The following is a 24,387-nucleotide window of genomic DNA, read 5'->3' as shown; positions in this document are numbered from 1 at the left end:
TGGAGCTTCATCAGTTTACAAGGGAGGGAGGGGGCATCCCTGAAGGTCCCTGTAAGCAGGACTTAACCAAACCCAAAATAGTGCTGATCCATTCAGGCCTGCGGGCTGCCCTGCCCAGACCACCAGTGACTGGATTCGTACTGTTTTCACATATGACATGAAACCCAGAGTGTCCAGCTAAAAATGTCTTGCAGGCCCACCTGCTGTCCTGCCTTCCTGTTTCCTTCTTCTGTTGAAGAACTTCTATTCACAGAGGCATTTTGTAATTATTTTGTTTCATTATTTTTTAAGTTAGAGGTGGAGTTTGAATCTTAGTAGGGCTTCCCTGGCACACAGCCCTGACCTTCGTTTTGTATATATATTTCTAACGAGTTGTCAAGTGGCTTGTGTGTAGCATGGAGTAAAATGATGGATGTAGCTCAGGAACTACAGGCTCAGGAGAGTTGCATTGAAATTCTCTTAAAAATAAGCACCATTGTGGCAGCCTAGCTCTATTGACAATAATGTCAAGTCAGGTTTAATAGCGCAGTTCCTTATTGAATGAATCCACCCTGTAGGAAACAGTATGACCTTCCTGTGTGTGTGCAAGACAAAAAAATCGATGTTAATCCCTTGGGAGGAAAAATATAAGATTAAGAGAACAGTTGAGTCAGTCTAATGAGAATCAGATGGCAAGAATGCTAATTTGGAAGGAGATACTGTATAAGGTGGTAGTTTCCATATATCACCAAAAGCCGTGTGTTCTCCTTAGATATGTATCTGCAAGATGTAATTGAATGGATTTGCACCTCTTCAGCTCCCTGACAGAACAACAGGGGATTTTCAAGCTAATCACATTTCAATGGGGAGATTTATGACCAGTGTAGTTACCCAAGCCTTTCCTCCATCAGCCAGGGCATAGACTGAAGGCAGTCGTTGGGTGCAGCATACACTGTGAGATGCTTAATCAGAAACAGGCTTAAGCATCTATGTCTTGTGGTTGCTCTCTTTAGTCATGCATTAGTTCACTAGCATTGTGAATATATGTTTGCCTAAATGGGTCCTCATAACTAGTATTTTTGGAAGTTGGGTGGGAGTGATTTTTCTTGTTGTGCTTCACTTAATAGCCATCAACTTTGTAAGAAATAAACAAAACAATGGGATTTAATACTTCCTCTTTGCTTCTGAGAGTCTGAGCTGGCAATTCCGTTTTAGGTGGTTTAAGTCATAAGTGAAAATTCATGTTGCTTAGTTCTCAGCCTTTAGCTTAGGTAGATGAGTTCATCACTCTCTCTACCTGTTGCCCAGAGAGAGGGACTTCTCCAGGGTTGGTGCAGAGCCCTTTTGTTAGGTTCCTGCTCTGCATTACCTTGTGGAAGAGTCTGCCTCTGTTCTTTCCCTGAAGATATAGGGAGACTGTGCAATTAAAATGAGTGCCATGTTTTTATAGATCACATACCTCTTTAAATTAGTTACATGAGGCGGTTGAGTATCTCCTAAGATGCATGGCCTAAGGCAGGAAATGAGGTGAAATGACACTTGAGTTGCTCCAGAGAAATTACTGCATTGGTGTGTTTATATTTAGCCCAGTTCTCTTATTGCTTGTGTTCACCTGTTCAGCATTCATTTTAATACAAAGTGTAGGCTCATAAAAACATCAGTTTTACAGCCTGGTAAGTGATGTAACTGTATCTGCTTTCCAAGATTGTCACCAGCATAAGAGACTGCAAATAAAAATCAACTGGAACTCAAATGGCAGCATCTCAGTAGTGCCAAGCTGTACAGTGGAGATTGTTTGTGCTTTTATTTGCCAGCATTGACTAAACAAAGATAAGAATGTAAACACTGTAGCAGAGCTTCCCAAACAGGATTACAGGGGTGATAGGAGCTAGCATTTAGCATTACAATAATAGATGCCAATGTGGGAGAGCCATCAACTGCCACGGCTTCTTTTACATCCTAAGAGCAGAGCAATAAAAGAAGAGGCAGATCTGGAGCTGTGTGGGGTTTGCTGCTTTATTCAGGAACATTAATCTTTTAGGGTTTGATTCATTAGGTTTGTAGTGTGTGAGCTTTGCTTTGATTCCCCCCAAATCCATATTGTGGTTAATGTGACTCTGAAGGAGGGCCTTACTTTGTGGGCCTTGGTAAGTTTTACAACAAACCAGGGAAGCTCAATATAAGCTCTGAATTGAGTGGGAAACAGGCCTCCAAGTCAGCCAGTTTTGAATGTCAACAGCCATGGTATGAGCAAGGCTAATTGGGATACACAGAAATTGCCATGTGCCTTCTTAATTGCATTTAGACAAGATGTACAGTATTTGAGTCAGCTCGGCAGTGTTCCAGCTGATGGAAGTGGTGATGATACCTGACACCAGTGATGATATATTAGTGTGCTTAGTATCTTAGCACACATACCATGAGGCACATTAGAATCATAGAAGAATTTAGGTGAGAAAGGAGCTTTCGTCTGGAGGTCATCTGGTTCACTTGCTGCTCACAGTGGGGCCAGCTTCAAATACACAGCCGGGTTGCTCAGGGCCCTGTCCAGCTGAGTTTTGAGTATTTCCAAGGATGGATATTCCACCACCTCCCTGGGCCCATGTTCTGATTTTGCACCACTCCTTGTGAAGAATTTTTTCTTAACAGCTAGTCAACCAGAATTTCCCTTGCTGTACCTTAATCTCTTACAGCTGAGTACATCTGAGAAAAGTTTGGTCCCATCTTTTTGCCAGTCCCCCATTAAGTAGCTGAAGATGGCAATCAGATACCTCCTTGGCCTGGAGAGGGAGAGGCTGGATAAATGCTCCTCTCTCAGACTCTTTACAGTATCATGGCCCTCCCAGCCGTCTCAGTGGCCCTCCACCTGCCCTTCTCCAGTTTGTCATCATCTCTCTGGTACTGGGGAACCCAAAAATGGCAACAGCACTTCTGATCGATGCCAAATAGAAGGAAATAATTACTTTCAGTCTGCTGTGCTGCATTAGGTAATGTATTTTTACATTTACATTTACATACAGTATGCCATTAGCTTTCAGCACTGCACAGGTGCCCTGCTGACTCATGCTGCGTTGTTGTCCACCAGTATCCCCAAGTTCTTTTCTTCAGAGCTGCTTCTCCCAAGTCAGTGTCCAGCCCATGCAGTTGCATGATGTTATTCCACCCCAGGTGCAAGACGCCACTGTTCAGCAAATGCAGTTCCTCCTAAAGCTGCAGGGAAGCAGGGGCACTGAAAGGACAAGCAAGACCTGCATCGTTAAGGGCCAGAGGCGAATCGCACATAATGATCACTTACAGCAAATGAGACACACTCAGAAGTAAAAGATAAAGTTTGGTCAATGCTAAAATAAAATACAAAGCTGCCATCTCTGAGTTATGCTGAGGCTTTGGTATCAACACTGAATTTTTCAGTAACCCACAGTGCCCTTTGTACAGAAAGCCACACAGTATTCAGGCTTTTTTTCAACACTGTAGACAGTAAGGAATGTTATTGCCCAAGGCAACATGAATAAACGCAAGGAAATGTGAAAAAGTTAGGCCTGTTGGGAAATCACTAGTCATTGGAAAGCTGTTGGAGTAAGACACTTTTGGTAGGAGGCGCCCTGATGTGACCTCATGATTTTATGCTTTCAGTGTTTGTTTGTAAACAGCCAAGCTGCTGGAATGGTTCTGGCATCCCCTGTGGCCTACAGCAGGGAAGTAAATGTGTGTGTCTCTGTGTTCACACACGCATTTGTGTACCTCAGAGCTACAAGAAATGTAGTGTCAGTTGGTTTTAGCAGGCTCAGATTTGGTTAGGAAACCCTAGATGGAAGGAGCATCTCCTGTGTCCCCTGTGCAATCTCTTCTGATTGGGGTCTGGTGCTTTTGAAAGTGCACAGGTCCCCAGTGCCATTTGGTCAGTGGGCAGTGCCCCAGGGTAGAGCAGAGTAAGAAACTAAAGAGCACTTCTTGCAGATCTAGCCGAGCTAAGGCAGGAGGAGTTTTAAGTTGTCGAAAGAGAGAAGCCTTGTTTGTAAGCAGTTAGTGATCCTGAAGGGAGTAGAGTGGAGTCTGAGTGAAGGCAATGCTGGATACCTGAAACAGAGAGTGTGGTGGGTTGACCTTGGCCACACTGTAGCCCCACTGCTACCAAAACCTTGCCATGCAAATTCAATACAGAGAGGCACTGGGAAACCACCACCCATGCTTTGGCTCTCGTGTCGCTACCAGGTGTGGTGTAGCAGGTCACTGACAGTTTCCCCTCGGATTATGGGGGCTTCATTCTGCTCCCGGTCCCTGTCTTCCAGCTCAGGGGCTGGGTACCCAGAAAACAACTGATCTTACTATTAAAGACTGAGGCAAAGGCACTAAGTACCTCAGCCTTTTCCTCACCCTTTGTCACTGTGTTTTCCCCCACATCCAATAAAGGATGGAGATTCTTCTTAGCCCTCCTTTTGTTGCTAATGGATTTACATAAACGTTTTTTATTGTCTTTTATGTCGGTAGCCAGGTTAAGTTCTAGTTGGCCCTTCTGATTTTCTCCCTGCATAACCTCACATCATCCTTGTAGTCCTCCTGAATTGCCTGCCCCTTCTTCCAAAGGTCTTGAATTCTCCTTTTTTTCCTGAGTTCCAGCCAAAGCTGTCTGTTCAGCCAGGCCAGTTTTCTTCCCTGCTGGCTCGTCTTTTAGCACATGGGGACGGTCCACTCCTGAGCCTTTAAGGTTTCCTTCTTGAAGAATGTCCAGCCTTTCCTGAACTCCTTTGCCCCTCCAGACTGCCTCCCAAGGGACTCTGTCAGCCACTCTTCTAGACAGGCTGAAGTCTGCCCTCTGGAAGTTCAAGACAGCGGTTCTGCTGACCTCCCTCCTTACTTCTCCAGGAATCAAAACCTCTATCGGTTCGTGATCGCTGTGCCCAAGACGGCCTCCAGCCATCACATCACCCACAAGCCCTTCTCTGTTCACAAACAGCAGGTCCAGCAGGGCACCTTCCCTAGCTGACTCTCTCACCAGCTGTGTCAGGGAGTTCTCTTCCACACACTCCAGGAACTCCTAGACTGTTTCCTCTCCGCTGTGTTGTATTTCCAGCAGGCATCTGGTAAGTTGAAGTCTCCCATGAGAACAAGGGCTAGCAACTGTGAGACCTCTCCCAGCTGCTTATAGGGTATTTTGTCTGCCTTTTCATCCTGGTTGGGTGGTCTGTAACAGACTCCTGCCGTGGTACCTGCCTTGTTGGTCATTCTCCTGGTTCTTACCCATAAACACTCAACCCTGTCATCCCTATCATTAAGCTCCGGACAATCAAAATACTTCCTAACATACAGGGCCACTCCCACCGCCTCTAGTTCCTCGTGAAGTGAAATTTAGCACTTGTTCAGCACATCTACACATAACATACCAACCTGGCCAAACGTAATCGGTAGTGAAAGCTGAGCTATGAATTGCATTTAAAAGAAATTGTCAAGGAGCTCTGAGATTGTGATTATTTTTTTAAACAAGGAGAAAAGTTAGCTTCATCTTTATGTAAATACTCCCCTGGGCAGTGTTTCCCAAAGCAGCTAATGGTGAACAGGTTTGGCACTTAATACGGGATTGTGTGGTTTTTAATAAGAGCGCAGTATTATTCCCTCGCATCTAAACAATCTATAGAATTTCTGAACTTCTAGTTAGATTAATTTTTGTGCCAGATTGGCAGGCTGTGGTATTTTCTCTTTGAGGCTGTCACTTGCAGCTCAACAGCACAGAAGTGACTAATACAGACAAACGAAGCTAGGTCAAATTAAACAAATGCCACAGCAGAGCGTTTGTGAAGTCCCGTATGATCCCTTACTGCATTGCGAGGCTTGAAGGTTGATGTTGTAGGGGAGTTTATGGACTTGTTAACATACAGCCAGACCCTACAGCATTTAATTCTTTTCTGAACTGAAATTATGTACATGAGGATAGTTCAGGACAGGCTTCTGCAGTACAAGCACATATCAGTTTTCCTTCTGACTTCAGTAGGAATAAGAGATTCTGCACATATTTCATGCACATTGAGAGCAAAATTGCCTGCAGTATCTTCAGCACCAGGTTCATGGACCATTTGGTATCCTTTTTGCCTGAAAAGTGTCTTGCCTTGAGGAGCAAAAAAAGTAAATAAATGTGGAGAGAGACTGATAAAACCCACAAGCCCTGGACATTTCCAGGCTTCAGGAGCAGAAACCCTCACTTCAGGATTCCTTGCTGTTCTTCCTAGAATACCACAAATAGGTCAAACAAGCAACCTTGAAATCTCAGAACTGCTTTTCACTAATGATAAATGATTGTGTATTTGAGATAAGTGTTAATTTCACATTTCTGCAGCTTTAAATTATTTTTCTTTGAATGTCACCAGTGGTTAGAAGACTTTCTGAACTCATAGACTTAGAGTTCTCTGAGAAGTTCTCTATTATATACTATTTGTTGGCTGATATAGCAAATCAGACAGACTGGAAGTATATACCATTTTAAACTAATCTCTTACTCTGAATAGTGAATGAACAATCATCAAAAGAAATGGTTTGGAAGTAACCCATTGTTTGAAGTTAGCTTTCCTAAACAAGCAAATATAAAATAGCAGCATCACAAAGTAAAAATGGTGTATATGTGAGATCCTTGAGCCAAAAGGCAGAAAAAAAACCCAAACATTTTTTTATTAATTTATTTTTAGCTTGGTCAGCTGTAGTGAGTGATTTTACCAATGTAGCTAGTCTCTGGAATCAGAATGCTCACATAATGTAATGTCAATGCAGGCAGCTATGACAAGTCATGATATACACATGTAGCACAAATCCTTTCAAATCAAATTCATATAACTGAAATTCTGTAAACAGATTAAATCTTGATAGTCTTGCACTACTCAATTTCACTCTCACAAGCTAGCATCAAATAGGGACAGAAGAGCAGCCTTGTTGGAAGTGCATCCCTGCTATTTTTGCATACTTTGAACTAGACAACTTGCAAACTTTTTCTATCTCGGTGATCATACAGCGTGTCACAGTTTGAGAAGAACCAGAGGGACTGCTTCTCTGTATCTCCTGTTAGAAGAGAGCTCCCTTTAGAAGAGACTTCCCTTGCTCAGATACCACAGAGCCGATGGTGAAAGGTGAAACCTTTCAAATTAAAAGGAATTGCCATGGCTTTTTGGTATCTATGGCAGCATATCCCAGCGCTTGGGGCAAGGAAGCAAGACCTGTACTGTGTCTTTAACACTACTTAGGCTTGAGATGTTAGATAAGATTTGTTGTTCTCAAGGAAGGAGGTTAGGGAAGCAGCTGTGTAGGTGTGGATGCCACCTACTTCCCCAGGTGGCTAGCACTGCTACGTAGAGCTTTGACAAGCCAAAGTAACCATTCCTGAACATTGCTGTCCCTCACTGACTGCACGCAACACAAGAACCTGGTGCTTCCACAGCTCCTCCGGGAGGTTGGGAAATCAGTACTTCAAGAGGTAAGCCAGGGAAGAGGTAAAAGTAACTATCCCAGACAAAGCCACTGTGCTTCCAGTAATCCCCTTCCAAAGGAGAATAGGCAAAGGTGGCCTTGAAAGCAACTGGTGTCCTGCAATACTGTGCATCCTAAGTGTTGCTGCTAGTGCTTTTACACCACAAGTAACCAACTAACAGTAGTTGTGGTCAGCAGCCCTGGCCTCACAGCAAAGGATAGGGGATGGCCAGGGTTAACAAGGACAAAGTAGTTAATAAGCAACAAGTCTTAACACCTTAAAGAAGGTGAGGGAGGGCCATGGGAGTATTTTTTAATGTATGCCTGTCCAAAAACTTGAGGGCGGTTTGAACACCCAGCCAGCATACAGGCTTAAGAGCAAACAAGCAGGTGGGCGGTGCATAGCAGGTATAAAGGTAATTTAAAAATAAAAGAGAGATTTTTAAAAAATGGAACGAAACTCCACAGCAGGTACAATCTGAATGTGACCTGCTGTGGCTTCCTTCCCATGCATTGCAATACACTGCATGTGGGGCTGTTCATCAGCAACAGAGCATGGTTTTGTATTCAGCATTATCCCTTTATCCTCCCTACCCACCAGCACCCCTAAATCAATATGTGCATCGTATTTGGCACAAACATCTTACGCAAGTTCTGTCTGGAGTTATTTTGCCTTGCAAGTGATCTCGTGAATGAGTCTGCCCAATAAAAAACAAACCCTCAAGTCTACCTTTGCAGAGTATTTTTCAGCCTGAACAAAGTTAGTGCCTAAGCAAGAGTGAAGAAAAAGTAAAAAGCCTATTTTCAGCCTTTTACTAAATTCAGCAGTGTCACATAGATTTCTCCTTAAGAAACTCCTGCAGCTGTCCTTCAGAGTTAGCCAGCAGCAAAGGCTGGAAGCAGAACAGGGACTGGGGGAGGGATTTTGTTCTCATAGTGGGCCAGATCCTCTAAAACAGTAAAGCCAAGTGGATAAAAGTAAGACATGTTAACTGAAGCGAGCTGAATTGTTCCTTCATCAGTGCCTGGGGTGCACTCAGTTTATACTGCATTTAATTCTGTCATTTTGGGCCCCAGTCCTGCATCGATGAGGGTGACTTTTTCCACCCATGCCTTAGTCCATCAAAAAACCCAGACCACAACATCATGAAAACCAACCTAGCTACTCTGAATTTTTGTTTAAACAAACTCTAAACAAAGATGGTGTTATCTCGAAGCTCCAGTTTAAAAAATAATGAAAATCCAGTATTGCACATTATAAGCTTTAGATCCTAGTTAAGCTATACCCTAAAAACCACAAAATGGAGATGATGATGTTGAAAATCCTCAACCAGCCTCGCCCCATTAAAGCTACTGAAGTCTTGCCAACATGTCCTCGCTGGAGCTGTAGCTGAGGATTTAAGACATCCCTGTTTGTTTAAAATTGTCTCCAGACTACCTGAAACTAGAGGCCCAGGATCCCTGCAGAGCCATCGGGCATTGTTTTTATTTGTTTTCATCTGTGCATGAATTTCTTTGAAAACACCTAGCAGAGCAATATGAAGGGATTGTTTTTAATCTTTAGAGATGATACCATGCTGTTATGCATCAAGGACACTCAAAAACAAAACATCAGATAAACTGTACCAGGAGATTTATTTTTTTGACCTCCGGGCTTTTCTGAAAATACAATGCATTCTGCATGGAGCTCGCAGTGGATGAAACATCTATCGGTTCAATTTGTCATCCCAGAAGCATTAACACCACCATGTTCTGACAATTTACATGTGTGCGTGTGTGAAAACGCAGCTGGATTCTGCCCGTGCTCAGCGCCCTGAGGAAGGGCGGTCATTATCACTAAAGGGGTGGCTGGGACCTGGCCTTGAGCCAAGACCTTGCTTAATGCAATCAGAAGATTTTGGTGATAGCAGAGTGTATTTTACATCCCCTTCCCTGGGAGAGGGTAGCCGAAGTCAGAGTTTTATGCCCTGCTGCTGCCTGAGTTTAAAACTAGTCTGTGCGGTTTTTGTGTTACACTGGACAGCACAGTGGACAAAAGAGAGCCTTCTGCCATCCAGGTTTTGAATCATATTAACAACTATTTATGTAGCTGTGAATATATAATCTCTCTTGTTTGAGATCTCTTCAGCAGTATCCTTCCCTGCCTGAATGAACGAGGTTATAAAACACGGTAATTATAAATCTCATTGACTGCCTTGCATTCAAGGGCGTGTTCCCCCCGAGCATTGCTGTGAAGCGTGTTACCCAGGAGACTGTCCTGTACAATTCAAAACAGAATTATTCTGACCCAGTGAGCTTGTTGGAGGGGAGAACGTTTGGGATGCCAACCTGCTGCCACAGCACAGTAAATGCATTTTTCTCATTTCACAGCAGGGCAATGCCGCAGTACAACAAGGCCAATACATTCAAGTATTCTTTTGAGGCATGACTTACATCTCACTGACAAATGCTGGCTCCGTAAAGATGCAGAAAGGGAGCCTCGGACAGCAGTCACAGACCAGAGATCCTGCTGGCTGTCCACACAGTTTCAGCAGTTTTCTCCGAAGGTTTGCTTGTCTTAGACCTTTCCAGGCAAACCCATAAATAACTCAGAGAATATAACACAGTATCAATAAAACCCTTTCTTAAAACCTTCAGGTCAGGCTGCACTCGTAAGACAGGCTAAAAAGTGTTTAATAAGTGACAGCTGGCTGTTCTGCCTTGCACTACTAACTATAGCATGCTTCAATACCATCCTTTCCCCATCGATCTGATGCTAGTCAGGACCTGTACCGGCCTTTCCTCAGTCCTGAGAGGTTTGTTGTCGGCATCAATCATAATGCCCTACAGTCAGGAAACTACACAAAGCCCTGTCAGTTCCCCATTCTTGCAAAAGGGCTGTAAAACCTGAGCAGTTTTATGCTCTGGGGAAAAAAAAAAAGGGGGGGGTGGGGGGAAGGCGCTTCCTAGAACAGTAGCAAACAAAAAACATGGCTGTTGCCATCCATTTTCTCAATTACTCTCAGTGCACAAAAGGAACACAGTGCTATGTGGTAGCCTAGGCAGTCGCATCCTCTTTGTGCTCGAGTAGGAGAGGGAGATGAGGTGCAGAGCAGTCACTCCCAGCAGGTGTGCAAACCAATTGAGTTTAATTAGAAACATCCTGCTGAAAATGTAAATGTTTTACAAGTACATCATTTCCATCAGGGGCTGCTGCTGGAGCCTGTTTTGTTCAGGCTTTGACACAACAACAACAGCTGAAGGTGCCTCTCTCCCTTGCTTGCTGTCTCCAGAGTTCCCCCGACACATGAGCACTGCACTCATGCCATACTGCTACGTGGTGAGTCTTTTCCACATTGCTGCATCCCTGGGCATCTCACAGATGCAGGCTGGTTCATTTAACGTACCCATGCCTGTTCCTCCTAGCACAAAGTCAGCCTCATTAAAGGGCTTTGCTAGATTCGAGAATGGATGCAATGCTAGGGGTTGTACTGCTCTGTAAATGTCCTCTTTCACCCCACATGGATTAAAAAGACTTCATAATGTTTGTGATTTAATTATTTTTTTTTGCTTAGATATGTGGGCAGCGCTAAAGTGTAGCTTATGTGTATGTTTCTGTGTGATTGCAGGAGTTACCCAGTTCATTATATTTTGGCAGTTGAGTCTTTTCACTGGTTTGCTGCAAATCATGAGAGACTGATTTTACCCTCTTTCCTGATGATCCAGTATTTTTCTTCTGGCAGTTCTCAAGAAAATTCATTTTTCCCTCCTGCAAATACAGTATCCATCATTAGACTAGTGCTGAACTATGTAACCAGCAAAATAACTGGTCTGTAGTACAGGCAGCTCTGGTGCCATCTAAACGAGATACTCTACAGGAGTTTTTGGGCAATGCAAACCTGGTCCAGGTTACTTAGTCATTAGATGTCATCCCCTTACCTGTTGTCTGTAGAGAGGTTGCAACTATTTTTTCCATTTTCATCAATTAAGTGACACGCTGATGAGCCCATGCCTGCAAAGGAGGTGTGCAAATGCTTTAGGAAATCGTGTGTATGATTTCTATAGATGGCAGGCTGTCTAAAGTCAATCCTTTCATAAAAAGACAATTAGATACTCCTTGCTGCACATGGTTTTTAGACAGCGCTGTACTGCTTTAACATTGTTCAGAGCTCATGCAGAACCATGTACCTGCCAAACTGACAGCTCCTATGGTGCTTCTGCAGGAGCAAGGACTTCTGTGAACGGTGAAGTGCAGCTAGATAGTTCTGCTGCTGAGCCAATTCTCTACAAATTCCTTTTGCTTGTATTTATGTCAGACTATCGGCACCTTCTCTCAGTGTACTTACATTGCTTCTAAAACTAAAATGCAAATATTAGAGTATAAAGCTAAATACTTTAATTACATGCCAACAAAAATAGTTACTGACTGCGATATCTTGGCTAAATATTTTGACCTCAAGTATCCATCTGTCACATCACCTTGGAGTTACAGAACAGTTACAGAAACGCAACCAGATCCAGACAAAATATGCTTGGTGCTTGGATGAGTAACAGGTTTTTTTCATGCTTTTTCATGCTTGACTTCCAGAAAGATGACTGCTATGGAAGTGTCTGGTGTGGTTATTATATGACAGTTAGCAGTGATTTCTCTGCTGACAGATGTCCACATCAAAAAGCACTGATTGTCTCTTTTGTTTGCAATTTTAGAGATACCATAATCAAGCAGCTTAGACCATCTCCAAGAGAGATTGCCTTTTGCACCAGAAGTGCAGCCTCATTGCCTAGGTTCATGCTGGGGAAAGTCAGATTGTGAAATCTTACAGCAGATGATTTATGTGGAAGTTTAAGTCCTTTCTCACCATACAAAATTAAAAATTGCAGTTACTTCTGTGGGTAGATCTCTTTCCAGGATAGATGATCAAGCTGTATTTCAGCATTTTGTTTACTAATGAACTGTTTCAACAATGAAGCAACATACAGTATGCACACATCACATCGGTGGCATTTCTCATCTGGGACTGCTAAGAAGCAAGCGAAGGGAAAGGAAGAATTTGTAAAGAAGGGAAGAACAATTTCACATGAACACATTCTGGTGAATGAAGTTCACAAAATTCTCTTACTGCACATCTATAGCACAGAACATGTCTCAAAGCTTCTTAAAATGTCACAGACAAATAGTGTTACTCAGATAATTCATGGGGAAAATAGCTGTTTTACATTAGTGCTGAAAAGAATGCAGTGCAAGCCATGACCTAAATGAGTATTTCTGCCTGTAATCCAGAAGCCTGTCCTCTAGCCTTTCCCTCCTGCAGCCCACTGAAGTTAAAAGAAGTCCTTGCATGAGGGTTTTTGCCTGAGGTAGGATTGCAGAATGATGTGCTGTGCCTGGCAGTGTGATTTCGAAACATTTGCTAACAGGCAAAGGTCTGTGGGAGCAGACATGAGACTGGCAGGTGGGATTTAATAGCTGAGATTTTGTGCAGCTGCCAAAAAATCACAACCCAGATGCTGGAGCTGAACACATACTGCCTGATAGGAATGATGTTCTGGGGGAAAGAGGAAGCTGGCAAGTGTCTGTCAGAGAGAAGAATTTGATTCTGAGTCCAACACTGCTTTACCTTGTCCTTTTCATGGGGTCAGACAAGTCACAGCACTGTCTATGCATCAGTAACTGGCAGGGCATGGAGATGTACTGCATTTTTTCATTATGCTGCACCCAAAAAGCACCTTACCAAGGCAGACTCCTCTTTGCCTCTTCAGAAGCTTATTTAAATCCCTTACCTACCATCTGCTTTTCGTTCTCTCTCGCTCTCGCTCTTTTCTCTGCATGAGCTATCTTCTCTGAGCTCCCCATTCGCCTCACACATTCATTCTGCTAGGTACGTTTTTATTGCTGCTCCTCAGAGACCATATTCTTCCTAAGACATTGATCTTCCTTACATTTTTCTCCATCCCTGCTCTGCTGGAGGTCAGTTCCCTCTCTGAAAAGCACCAGCAAAGAGAGAGAGCAAGCATGCATACATTGAAACAAAGAAAAGCACAGCAGCAGACCAGCTATCTTCTACCCTTCTGCAACCACCCTGATCAGTAGGAAACTAGGACTAGCACTGTACCGCGGCACTAAGGGCATCCACAGACCAACTTGGTGGCTAACATGCTCCCACACCCTAGTATGAAAGATCTGGGCAAAGCCAGCAGCCTGCAAACCAGGCCAAGTACTTCACCCTTTCTGCCCAAAGGAGGAATTTCCTAAAAATACATGTCCTGACATACCACTGAGCCACGTGGCACAGTGAGTGCAATCCTATTTTCAGCCTGCTGTGCAGGGTGACATAGCTAGTTACACCTCCTCCCAAAAATGGCACATCAGCAGCGCAACACTTGCTGGTGGACCATCAGCATGGCCTCCTGTGGCCGATGCTCTCCACTGGAGTTCGCCGTCAAGTGATTGCACGCTCCTTGTGTGTGCGTAAGGCTGCGGTTGCAGGAAGCATCCCCGGTCATGCTGAGTGTAATCGGGACAGCTGGTCTCTGCCCGTTAGTACAGCAGTGGTCCTCTGCAAGTCCCAGATAGGTGGGTTATGGGCTCGGGAGGAGAAAGAGATCGAAACTAATCCTAATCTGACCCTTAGAGAAGCTCTCCCTGTGGGTATTACGCCTGTCTGGCACATACCTTTTGCAGCTGTGCCAAGCAGAACAACAGTAAAGCAACATTTGGCTTTTGGAGATGACTGGTAGCCTCCTTCCAAACCATGGCTGATTGGCAGATTCTGTTTTCCCAACTCTGAAGTTTATTGCAGAATCCCAGGAATGTTCCTGCGCTTCAGATAGCCCAAAATAACTGCTCTAAGCTCTCCTTGGGGAAAAGCAATCCTTAGAGCAGCCTCTTAGCTCAATTTTTTTGTGTTGAAGCAGCTGAGCTTGAGGGAGAGAACTTGTCTTTGCCTCTAGTCACTGGCTCCCACAGGAGAAATGAGCATTTTGGATGCTCACATTAATAAGTTTGTGTGTCAGTTCACTCACTGTCCAAGGAATTGCGAACACTTTGTTCTCCTTGTTTCTGTTTGCTGCAGAAGCTCCGCTCCCCCACTGCCAACCTCCCAGCAAATCCACTAGTTAGCTGGCAGCTTCCCCAGGTAGCCCAGCCATCGGCGCTAATCCCTGGCTGTGCAGCAGGATCACAGCTCCTGAGCACCAGTTCGGAGCTGACAGAGTTGTTTTGCAGGATTGTTGCCTGCTCTCTTCCTCTGCAGTTGCCAGGCTTCCTTCCTCCATCCAGGAGACAGTGGAGCCATCACAAAGGAGGTGGTAAGTGGTTCTCTGGCACTGAAGCCATCACTTCCACTATGAGTGGCCATTTCCTCTCCTGGGGGAACGGCGCATTTCCCTCATCAGCGAGGGACCAGGACCTGCTGGGATGTCCAAGGTCCTTGGAAGGAGCAAGTCTGACCCACTGCACAGTGCAGAGATTCCAGTCCATTAGCAGGAGAGCTGGTGCTCTGCTTCTCGAAGGTGGATTATCCCAGTTTCCAGGGAACCCGTAGCTCCTGTTTATCTGTGCCAATCACTTGCATTCCTCTGTTGTGGTAAGTTATTCTTCATGTCCCTGAGGCGCTCATTACCACATTATTCAGGCTGTGTTTACCAAACTTTAGAAACCAAAATAAATTCCTGAAAGACAAAACTGCCCATCTCTTCTCTGATCTCTCTAAAGCGTGTGTTACACCTTACAAGAGAACTTGATGCATTTATTATTAAACCACTCAGGTTCTTGGGGTGTTTCAGTCCTCTCTGGAGAATAAAACTTGCATCCAGGTCTAAAGACATTGTCCTTGGCCTGATCTCTCCCTGCAGCAGATGCCTCCCCACTGAGCTCCAACCTGATCTTCGTTACTAACTTTGGCTGTGGTTTCTCATCCACAGCCCTCGAGATAACCACTGCAGCTCTAGTAATCAGTATTGTCCTCATGCTGTGCTTTGCTCTGAGATCAAATTAAAACATAGAAACTGTAGCAGTCAAGTTGGCCTACAGCTGAACTCATAAATGGTTATTTCAGAAAGTGCTCAGGGAACTGCCAGAAGGGAGAAGGGCTGGAATGGCTATCCCCTTTATACTTCAACCTTCAAACACTGTTTTTCAAAAACAAGGAAACCAGTTATAATTAGTTTAAATTCTGTGCTATTTAGGCTGCCTGTTATCGCACCAAAGACAGGGCAGGGTGATAGACTATAGTAATACAGTATATAAAATAGAGTGTAGCGCAATAACAGAATGTGTCGCCTCCTGGTACCTAAGACACAGCTGCACAAACAGCAGGGTGGGAACTATCAAGACTTGCAGGTTTTCAGCAAGCTGTCCCGATACACTGAGCTGGCCACAGTCAAGAGAAGGAAGCAGAAGTCCCTTCTTGCCAAACAAATGGGAAGCATGAAGACATCATAGCTCTCCAGTGTCACTGGAGCTTCCATTTACACTAATGTTATGTGCAGTATTTATCAAAAGTCTTTAATTATTTATCTGCTCAATGAGTTTCTTCATTCATTCTCTTTTGAGCACGTAACAGAAAATGCTGTCTGTAATTCAGCAAAATCTCTTTGTGCGTGTGGGTTCATCATTCATGAGAGATTTTATGTTAAGAGATGATAAGGAAACATGCTTCTTGCGGGATCAGAGGCACCGGTGCAGAAGCCAGAGGCACTGGCTGGACCACAGCAGTGCATTCCTGCCCAGCTCGCTCTGTTTCCCAGCAGCGCAGCTGGCCTAGCACTCGGCTGCAATATTGCACTCAGGCTGCGGCTGTAGTTGTGCAGAGGTTGTCATTGATAATATGCTATCCCAGAGACTGCCAGTAGTGGAAAACTAAGCAAATTAAGATGTTTTAAATATCTCAGCTCTCCTTTCAGAAGACATCTGCTTTAATCTACGTTGGCATGCTCTGTGCTTCTGTCAGCCGGGTCTTTGCTGCACTACACCCTTCCTCAGAGACTTACTAAATGCAGCACTTGCTCTGGTGATTAGTTCTGTGGGACTGAGTTTCATAGAGACCCTCGACAGAGCTGAAGCTGTTATCTAGGAGAACCTGTTCATGATTCATGCGTTCAGATTTACTCTGTACAGAGAGGGAAAGATAACATGCATGGGAAATGTGCACATCAGCCCCTCCTCCGTCAAAATAGTTCATTAAAAATTGGGGAAAGATGCAGCATTGGCACTGGAGGAAACCTAAGCGGACAGAAATCCCCTGTTCATCAGCCACAGCACAGTGTGGGCACTCAGATTAATTGAGTGTCCGCATCTTAAGCCTAGACATTGCCCATCTGTATGCAGCAACATCTTGCTCTGTGCAATGAATGTAGGCACCTGCTTACTATCAAAATAGAGGCAGAGTGCTGTTTCCCCCCTGGGGGAGAAGCAGGTGTTTAACTGTTACCCCAGCTTAAAAATATTTGCTAGAAGTTAGCATGCACTCCCTGGGCACAAGAGGGGCAAGGTCTCAACCCTTCTAAATCTGAGAACACTTAAACCCAAGAATTCTGCCTCCCAGAGCTGCTGTCTTGACCCTGTCTCTTTTCTCTCAAGTGTTTCTGAGTAGTGGCAGATTATTTAACGTGAAATACCAATGAAGTACAGCAATGGCTTTCTAGTCAAGGGCTTTAGCTACTAAGTTACCTGGCTGCTGCTCTTCAGCATCCTGCGTGTATGTTGCATGCCTTTTCTCTCGTTGCTGATGCTGATCGGTCTTGATTCTGCATGTATTTTGAAATACTTTGATATATCTAGGCTGAATCTTACTAATTTCAACAAGGCTTTCTGCCAGAGAAGCAGGTACAGTGCATAACAGAATTGGGACCTTAAATTACAATTTTTTTTATTCTAAATTGCTATTTATTATTAGTTCGGGACCTTCTCTTAGTGCATGTTTTTACAGATGACACCATGAGCTTGAGTCATAGTTGAAACTACTGTGCACCCTACTGCAACATTACTATGACAACTGCTAAGATCAGGGCTGGGAGAAATCTGCCTTCCCTGGAAAAGAGTGTGAAACAAATACTGCATTTAGATAGTCTCAAACATGCGGTTGAGGCATCCTGTTAGGTTTCCTTGCTTGCTGCTTCATCTCCGTGTAGGTCTCAGCACAGGAAGAACTGTCTAGAGAATATTCAGCATGCAGCAAACAATTCTGCTTTGAACGAAGCTTAAGTGACGACAATCCAACAAGGCAGAAAAACTCTTCATTCTCCCCAGGCTTGTATGAGCCTCCCTATGAAGAGATCAGAGCCTCCTGGTTTGAAATGCTGCCTTAGGGTTTGCTTTTTATGTCAATAAATGTTTTATCACATTTAAGCTTCAAACACGGTACAAACATCCCTGCTAACATTTGATGAACTCAAATAGAGATGGCAAACCTGGGGAGAGGGCAGCGTGCAGCATGGCACAGTGCTCCTCTTCTGCAGGGGGGGCTTGCCTCATGGGGGGCCTGGGTGGGATGGTGCATTTACAGTTACACGCTGCCTTGAAAAACACATTGGCAAGCTAGGGAAGGGGATGTTCCTCTCCGGGTTTTCACCGCTTTGGATCTTTTCTTTCTTTTGCTTTTCCTTCTCTCCCTGCCAAAGCTACCTGGGTACGGTTGATAAAGCATATCCGTGTGCCCAGGTCTGTGGTGGGCTTAAGACATCTCTGTCTTCACGCTCAGCTAGCCTATCGCTCCTGATACCTCCTTGCAGTCTCTTTTCTTCCCTTACCTCACACTCATCTGTAGCACACGAAGACACTTCAGTGAAGTTTAAGCAGCAATCAGCTGCTGGGCTGCCTTCCTTCGGTGCCTGCAGTACTGGAGCTGATATCTCCGGGTTGAACCTACTGAGTTGAAACCCACAGGTAGCGCACAAGTGCTACAAATCATGATGCAAATTCGGGTTTTTGCTTTTCCCAGCACTTGCCAGTTCCCCCCTCCTCCGGTGCTGTTCCTTCGTTTTTCCTTTCCACATGCTGCATTCTGCAGTGGCCCTGCCTGCCTGCCTTATCCTCTTCTCTCCTTCCCCTCCTCTGCTTTATCAAATGCAGCACTTCAGCGTCACTGACTGACAGGGAATGCAGCAGCTTCAGCGGAGGAGATGCAGAGGGGGAAGGAAAAGAAGAAAAATCTGCTTTTGACAAAAGAGGCAGCAGAAACACTGAAAGATGAGCTTTCCTCCAGAAGTGGATCCCAGTCACCCTTTGTTAGGGCGGCAAATTAAGATACGGTCTCTTAATTCAGTGTGTTTGGTGAGCAGACCCTGCCTGCCCCATGAATTCCCAGTGTATTTTCAGGGAACAAAGCTCAGACGTATAGCTCAGGTTTGCTACAACCTGGACTGAATCAGCAAAATGGATGATTAGCTACCCCACACACTGCCAGCCGCGGTGTGGCTAAGTGACAGCACAACAAAAACTCACTTCACTTGCTCACAGCTAAAAAAAAAATATTCCTGCCTCCTCAGAAATGCAAAGGTCACGAATGTAAGGGAAAGAATCACAGATCATTGGCTACTTACATGTCTATCCTTATTCTAGGAGACCTAGGATTTCCAGAGTTAATCTGCCATTTTCCAAAAGGACTCTGATATTTCATGGTTTATGCAACAGATTTTGCTTACAACTTATTCCGATTGCTAGATAATTACAGAAGTGTATGTTGCCCTGCAGCAGTGCGGATTTTTCTGTTACATGAGACTGTTATCACTAAGTGCCAAATGCATCTTGAAAGGCTTTTTGTAGGGTTCTGCTGAATAAGCACACTTTGGAACGAGCACTTTTCTGCAGTATGCCCTGATCTTGCCAGCTGCTGATTACCCGCCTACTAACTGCTAGTGACATATCTGTATTACAGATTGGAGCAGACAGTAAGGATACCCCAGCTACCTTGAAATTAATTAAATAATGCACTAGCAGAAGCCCAACAGCAAAGTCTGCAAAGTCCAATTTATTCTGGAAACTTCCTAGGGTAATAATGGGCAAAAATGCTCTGCTCAGTTAGGAAAAGCATCAGAGGCAACCTCACTTTGGAATTTGAGTCTCATGGAAAGATAGAGAGAACTTGCATTTAAAGTAATTATTAAAATCGATTTGTAAAGGATAAAGTCTAGTCCACCTATACAGATTCTCCAATGAGATGACCACGCAAACAAAATGAAAAGCAATCTTCCAGGAATGAAATAAAACATATTTCTAGAAAACTCTTTCCCATGCAAGCCCCGAAGGAAAGAACAAGTAGATCTGTGCCACCTTAGTGTAAGGAGACGAGGATGCCAAGACTCAGGATAACTCCCTGCAGCTTATCAGGTGTTTGAACTAAACATTTGCAAAGGAAGTTTTGACTTTCACTGCTAAAAATAAACTCCAGCTTGTACGTAAGGCCTATTTTGTAGTCTTCCGTAAGGTCTTTTCTGCACTATTTTCTGCAAATTTTATGATCTAACAACCTTTAAGGAGGTTTTGTCAAACTAAGGAAATAAAGGCACGGATCAGAAATTTCACAACCTTCTGAAGTGGAACTTCACATGGAGATTATGCTCACTTTCTTTATTAGTGGAAATTGAAGACAAGTAACTTTTTTGCTCATCTAACTTAAAATGAAGTGTGGCTTTCCTATTGTAAAACAAAAATAGCCTCACTCAAGTATCAATTACTAAATATCACATCACTGAAGGCAAGGAAGTCAAACCCAGTGTTACTATAGAAGTGGTTTAGGTTTTGTTTGTTTTGTATGTGGTCAAAAATAACTTTGAAAAAGCTTCCCGTGTGCACCCCCTGTTCCCTGAAGTTAAAAACAATAAACTGAGCCGTCTAGCTGCCAGCATAAGGCACCCTAAATCAGCAAACTAAATTCACTGTCTCCCCTCTGCCTTCATGCAGCACTAGACCGTACCAGCTCTGCTGTGCTGCAACCCTTCACCTCCAATGAATTTCTTCCAGTGCTTTCAGCACCAGCTTTTACAGTCTGGCTTGTCGTCTGGCTTCACTACTCAGCCTCTGTTTACAAGATCTGAAGTATGTCTTCAGACCTAAAGAAGAAAATAAAATTAATCTGCAGAAGTTACCCTCAGACCTCCTTGAGTGAGTGAGCAAGCATCCAAGCTCTGTACAGCTGTATTAACGCAAGCAGCACATGAACTGCCTGCGCGTGGCTAGCGCAGCCCGGGGGTGAGCCCCTAGCCACATGCTGCCCACAGGAGCTCGAAAGCAAAATGATTCCCACACACCTTTTGGGTTGGGTTGGGGTTTTTTTTACTATTTATAGTATGCTTCCGTTTGAAAAGAAGCCTGTCCTCATCGCTCCGCGGGGCCTGACTCAGTACCAGCAATACTGAGAGAGAGGACAGTACTTGGAGGTACTCACCATCTTTGGGAGGAAAATAACTGGGCAAAGCCAGAAGTGCCAGTGGTAGCCAGGAGGTGGCAGAGGAGCCAGGCTACCGTGTGCCCCGCTTCCTGCCTTAGTTTGGCAAAAACACAAACACAAACCAAGGAAAGACAACAAAACCCAGCCCCACCCTCCATCTTCAGGAATAAGAGGATGAAACCCTTAATCACATTCCTGCTTGTATTTATACTAATTGCTCATCTTCCTGAGATCTGACTTTATGAAATTATGCATGCACACTAAGCAGATGAGTTTCCATAGAAACTCAGGAACTGAACTTTCATTAGAAAATTAAAAAAAAAAAATATCTTCCAGATAAAAATGCAAATTGCCTGTCAGTGGGTGGCTTTCTGAATTTATATATAATTTTTTTCTTTTGCACTGTAGGCAGATTCCAGCTGGACCTACATAGCAACAACATGCAGGCATTGTTTATAGCAAGCCAGACTCCATAGGGAAATAAGAAATTCAGTAGCAAGGAGAAGCTCTCAAGTGCAAATACCTCAGGGAAACAAAAAACTGAAGTGCTCAGTGCTGCGTTTTCATGAGGCGTGGGGATTGTGCAGCCTCCAGCTCTCAGAAAATGCTTGTGGTTTGCAAGGAGCAGCGTGGGGAAGAGGCAAGAGAGGAAACCCAAAGCAAGAAACTCTCCTTTGCACAGAATTAATGATGTTCAACCTGTCCTTTAAACATCCAGCAGCATATTTCTGCTGGTTCAGTTAAGCCTTATGGGAAAGTCTGGCGCTATCTGTTGCAGCTCGCTCTGGGCAAAGGAGTAGGTCTCTGTGCTGGCGTTTGGGAACATTGGCAGGACCTGGGTTGCAAAGCCGGTTGGCCAGACCCCAACCTCTGTTCGGGCTCAGGCTTGAAGCCCAACACCTTTGCCCACACCACATGGAAATCCAGGCACATGGGCAGGAATGGGACATGGGGCTGCTCCTGATGAGAGCAAGGGGAAAGCAGGACAGCGGGCATGCCTGGGAAGGGCCATGGACCTGGGCAGCCTTTGGCGCTGTCACGCAGGGAGAGAGCGAGGAGACAGGAAATCTTTACCTCCTTTAGCAAGTATTTCTCCCCAGAAAGATATAGCAGTTTTTCACCCATGCAGTATACTGCAGCATCAACAGGAGGCTTTCCCCTGGATCTGGAGAACCTGAGGTCACCCTTTCTGAGGGTTCTTAGTTTTTCAGCGTAACTGCCGTGCCTGAAAGCACTGAATACCAATGAGAAAATGTTCATGTGTGCTGCACTTACCGGTGGGCATCAGCTTCACCACCTCCCTCAGGTGAACACAGCCCCTGGGGTGTGTGTACAGCCTCCTCCCGGTGCTGCACAACAAGCTGCAGGGACCTCAAGCACAGGCGAAATAAATGCAGTGGCTGCACACTGGGGAGCGGTGGGGGGAAGCCGTGCAGCCTCTGGTCCTTGACCAGCAAGGGTGCTGGGGCAGACAAGGGAGCTGTGCTGCACAAGCAGTTTACGATGAGGTGGATTTCACTGCAGCATTGTTGAGAGGCGCGAGATGTCATCTGGGGAGGGAATTCCCCTCCTCGCTGGAGAGGGATGACAGGCAGCAGCTGCACGGGCTTGCTGGCCCCTACGCCTCTGGGGCCAGCAGCCCTCTGGGAGCGTGGAGAGGCTTGATGCTGCTTGGTGTCAGGGTGAGGACAGCGATGGGTCCCCGGCCACCAGAGAGCACAATTGGCTCTGCTCGGTCAGCACAACAGGAAGAGTTTTTAGGAACAGTGGTTTTGTGGTTGAGGACAAACTGGAGCTGAGATAGCTCCTGTCAGTTCTTGGCTCGGCAGCAGATTTGGTACGGCCGCACTACTTGCCCTTTCTATGCCTCATTATCCCTGTCAAGCAGGTGATTCAAATTATAATTGCTCAAATACTTTCCAGTCTATCATTACGCGCTTGCAGTTGTCTCCAGGCAGCTACCTGCAGAGGAACCAGCCTCTCCCATCAGAGTACCTCTGCGCCCCCCGTGCCTGCTTGCAAGGGGACAGGAGGATTAGGCACCTTGCCTTGCCATTTTCTGACAGATAGAGAAACCTACAGAAAAAACAGCCCCACTGCATCTCTAAATCATCACATTTAATACTGAGTTGATTATTCAGGTCAAGGTTATGGGCAAGAAAGAAGCAGTGAAAGTTTTCACAGTACCACTGGTAATTGATTAAATGGGTGTGCCTTAATTTTTCTCTCAGGCAGAGTAATGTGTTTCTGTAGGTATCGGTGCTATCACTGGCCATGGGGTCTTAGTCACGTTGATGCATCCTGCATGTAACGGCACTTTTGGAAAAGCAAACAAAACAAGACAAAGGAAAATCTTCACTACCTCCAAAAGCATCACCGTTCTTTCATGAGAAATTTACGTGGGTTCTAGTTGCAAGAGATTGCAGGTATCTTACGTCTTTTCATATCAACTAAAGGCAATTACACAAAATAAAGATGAAGTAAAGGTGAAGGTAATGCTTTTCTTTACATATATGTGCATCCACTTACTATGTAGTTCCAGGAAAAGCATGAAGTCAGGCTGTCGTCTCACTTTGCAACATTCCCGTGGGTAAGTGCAGGCAGATGCCACGCAGAGCTTGGCAGATGACATGAAAGTGTTGGCTGCTTCTTCCACAGGCCACACCTGGATGAAACTGGTGGGAGGCTTGTCCTGGTGTGTGCACCTTCAGGAGGAAGCGGAGAAATGGCACTAAAGCGTTGTGGCCTGCAAAGCCCACGTGACCGTCTGGGCTCGGTGTGGTTGAGTGCTGTGTAATTAAAAGGGAGCCTGGCTCTTCAGATGCTTTGTGGGTTCAGATACATCCATGCAAGCCCTGTAGGAAAACATGTTCTTCCTACCACTTCTTTCATCCTCCCCCTCCTGTTCCTTCCAGATGGTTACACCCACTTGTGTCTTTTCTTACCCTAAGGACAGCTTTTTAAACAAGGTTTCTCCATCCTTCTCTTCCCCCACACTGCTTTAGGGTCTACATTGGAGTGCAGAACAGAGGGCCCCATGCTGTTACATACAGCCTGCCCCTGGAAGGCTGGAAAGGGGCTGCGTCCCTCTAGCCCCATTTGTTAAGAACAAAGATCTTTCTGTATGGTCAGGCTGTAGGAGCTGAAAGACCTTAAATCAGCTTCAGCTGGATGTTCCAGATGAGCAAGAGTTAGTTTAGATACTGGGTATAATTGAACCTGTGTATCTTTTCCTGGTGATTAGAAGCCAGTGTAACCTACTCAAGGAGACAGGGATGCTTCAAGGGCCTTTAGCCTTTCCTCTATATGGCACCAGTATATGCTCTCCCAGTAACACGCAGCAGGAGCACTTGCAAAGCTAAATCAGTCTCTGCTTAAAAAAAGTTATTTTCACAATTGATTTGTGAATGACACATCACAATCAAAAAAGCGGAGCTTAACAGCTGATTGCTTCTCTACTCCACAAACAGGTGAAGATCCTCCCCATAGGACTCCTGTACCTGCACTCATACGTCTGCCCAGCTTGCTGGAAGCTCGCAGGGCTCCATTTCTTCTTCTGTTCTGTGCCGTTGTTAACTGCTCATCACTTGTCTGT

The 24,387-nt window shown here is 44.9% G+C and overlaps 1 protein-coding gene and 1 long non-coding RNA gene across 6 annotated transcripts in view; one reads left to right on the top strand and one right to left on the bottom strand.

The window, feature by feature from the left end:
- TTC7A (tetratricopeptide repeat domain 7A) overlaps positions 1 to 24,387 on the top strand; it is a 172,098-nt gene that overhangs the window by 142,521 nt on the left and 5,190 nt on the right. The window lies entirely within an intron of this gene.
- Positions 1,980 to 24,387, bottom strand: LOC119155925. The gene is made up of 2 exons (XR_005106920.1): positions 11,344 to 24,387; positions 1,980 to 3,208 (listed from the first exon to the last, which is right to left on the bottom strand). It is a non-coding gene; the product is annotated as an uncharacterized LOC119155925 (long non-coding RNA).

This window comes from Falco rusticolus, chromosome 12 (genome assembly GCF_015220075.1).
Source record: "Falco rusticolus isolate bFalRus1 chromosome 12, bFalRus1.pri, whole genome shotgun sequence".
In the NCBI taxonomy this organism is placed as follows: Eukaryota; Metazoa; Chordata; class Aves; order Falconiformes; family Falconidae; genus Falco; species Falco rusticolus.
Note: the sequence above shows the minus strand (reverse complement) of the source record. Positions and strands in the feature narration are given on the sequence as shown.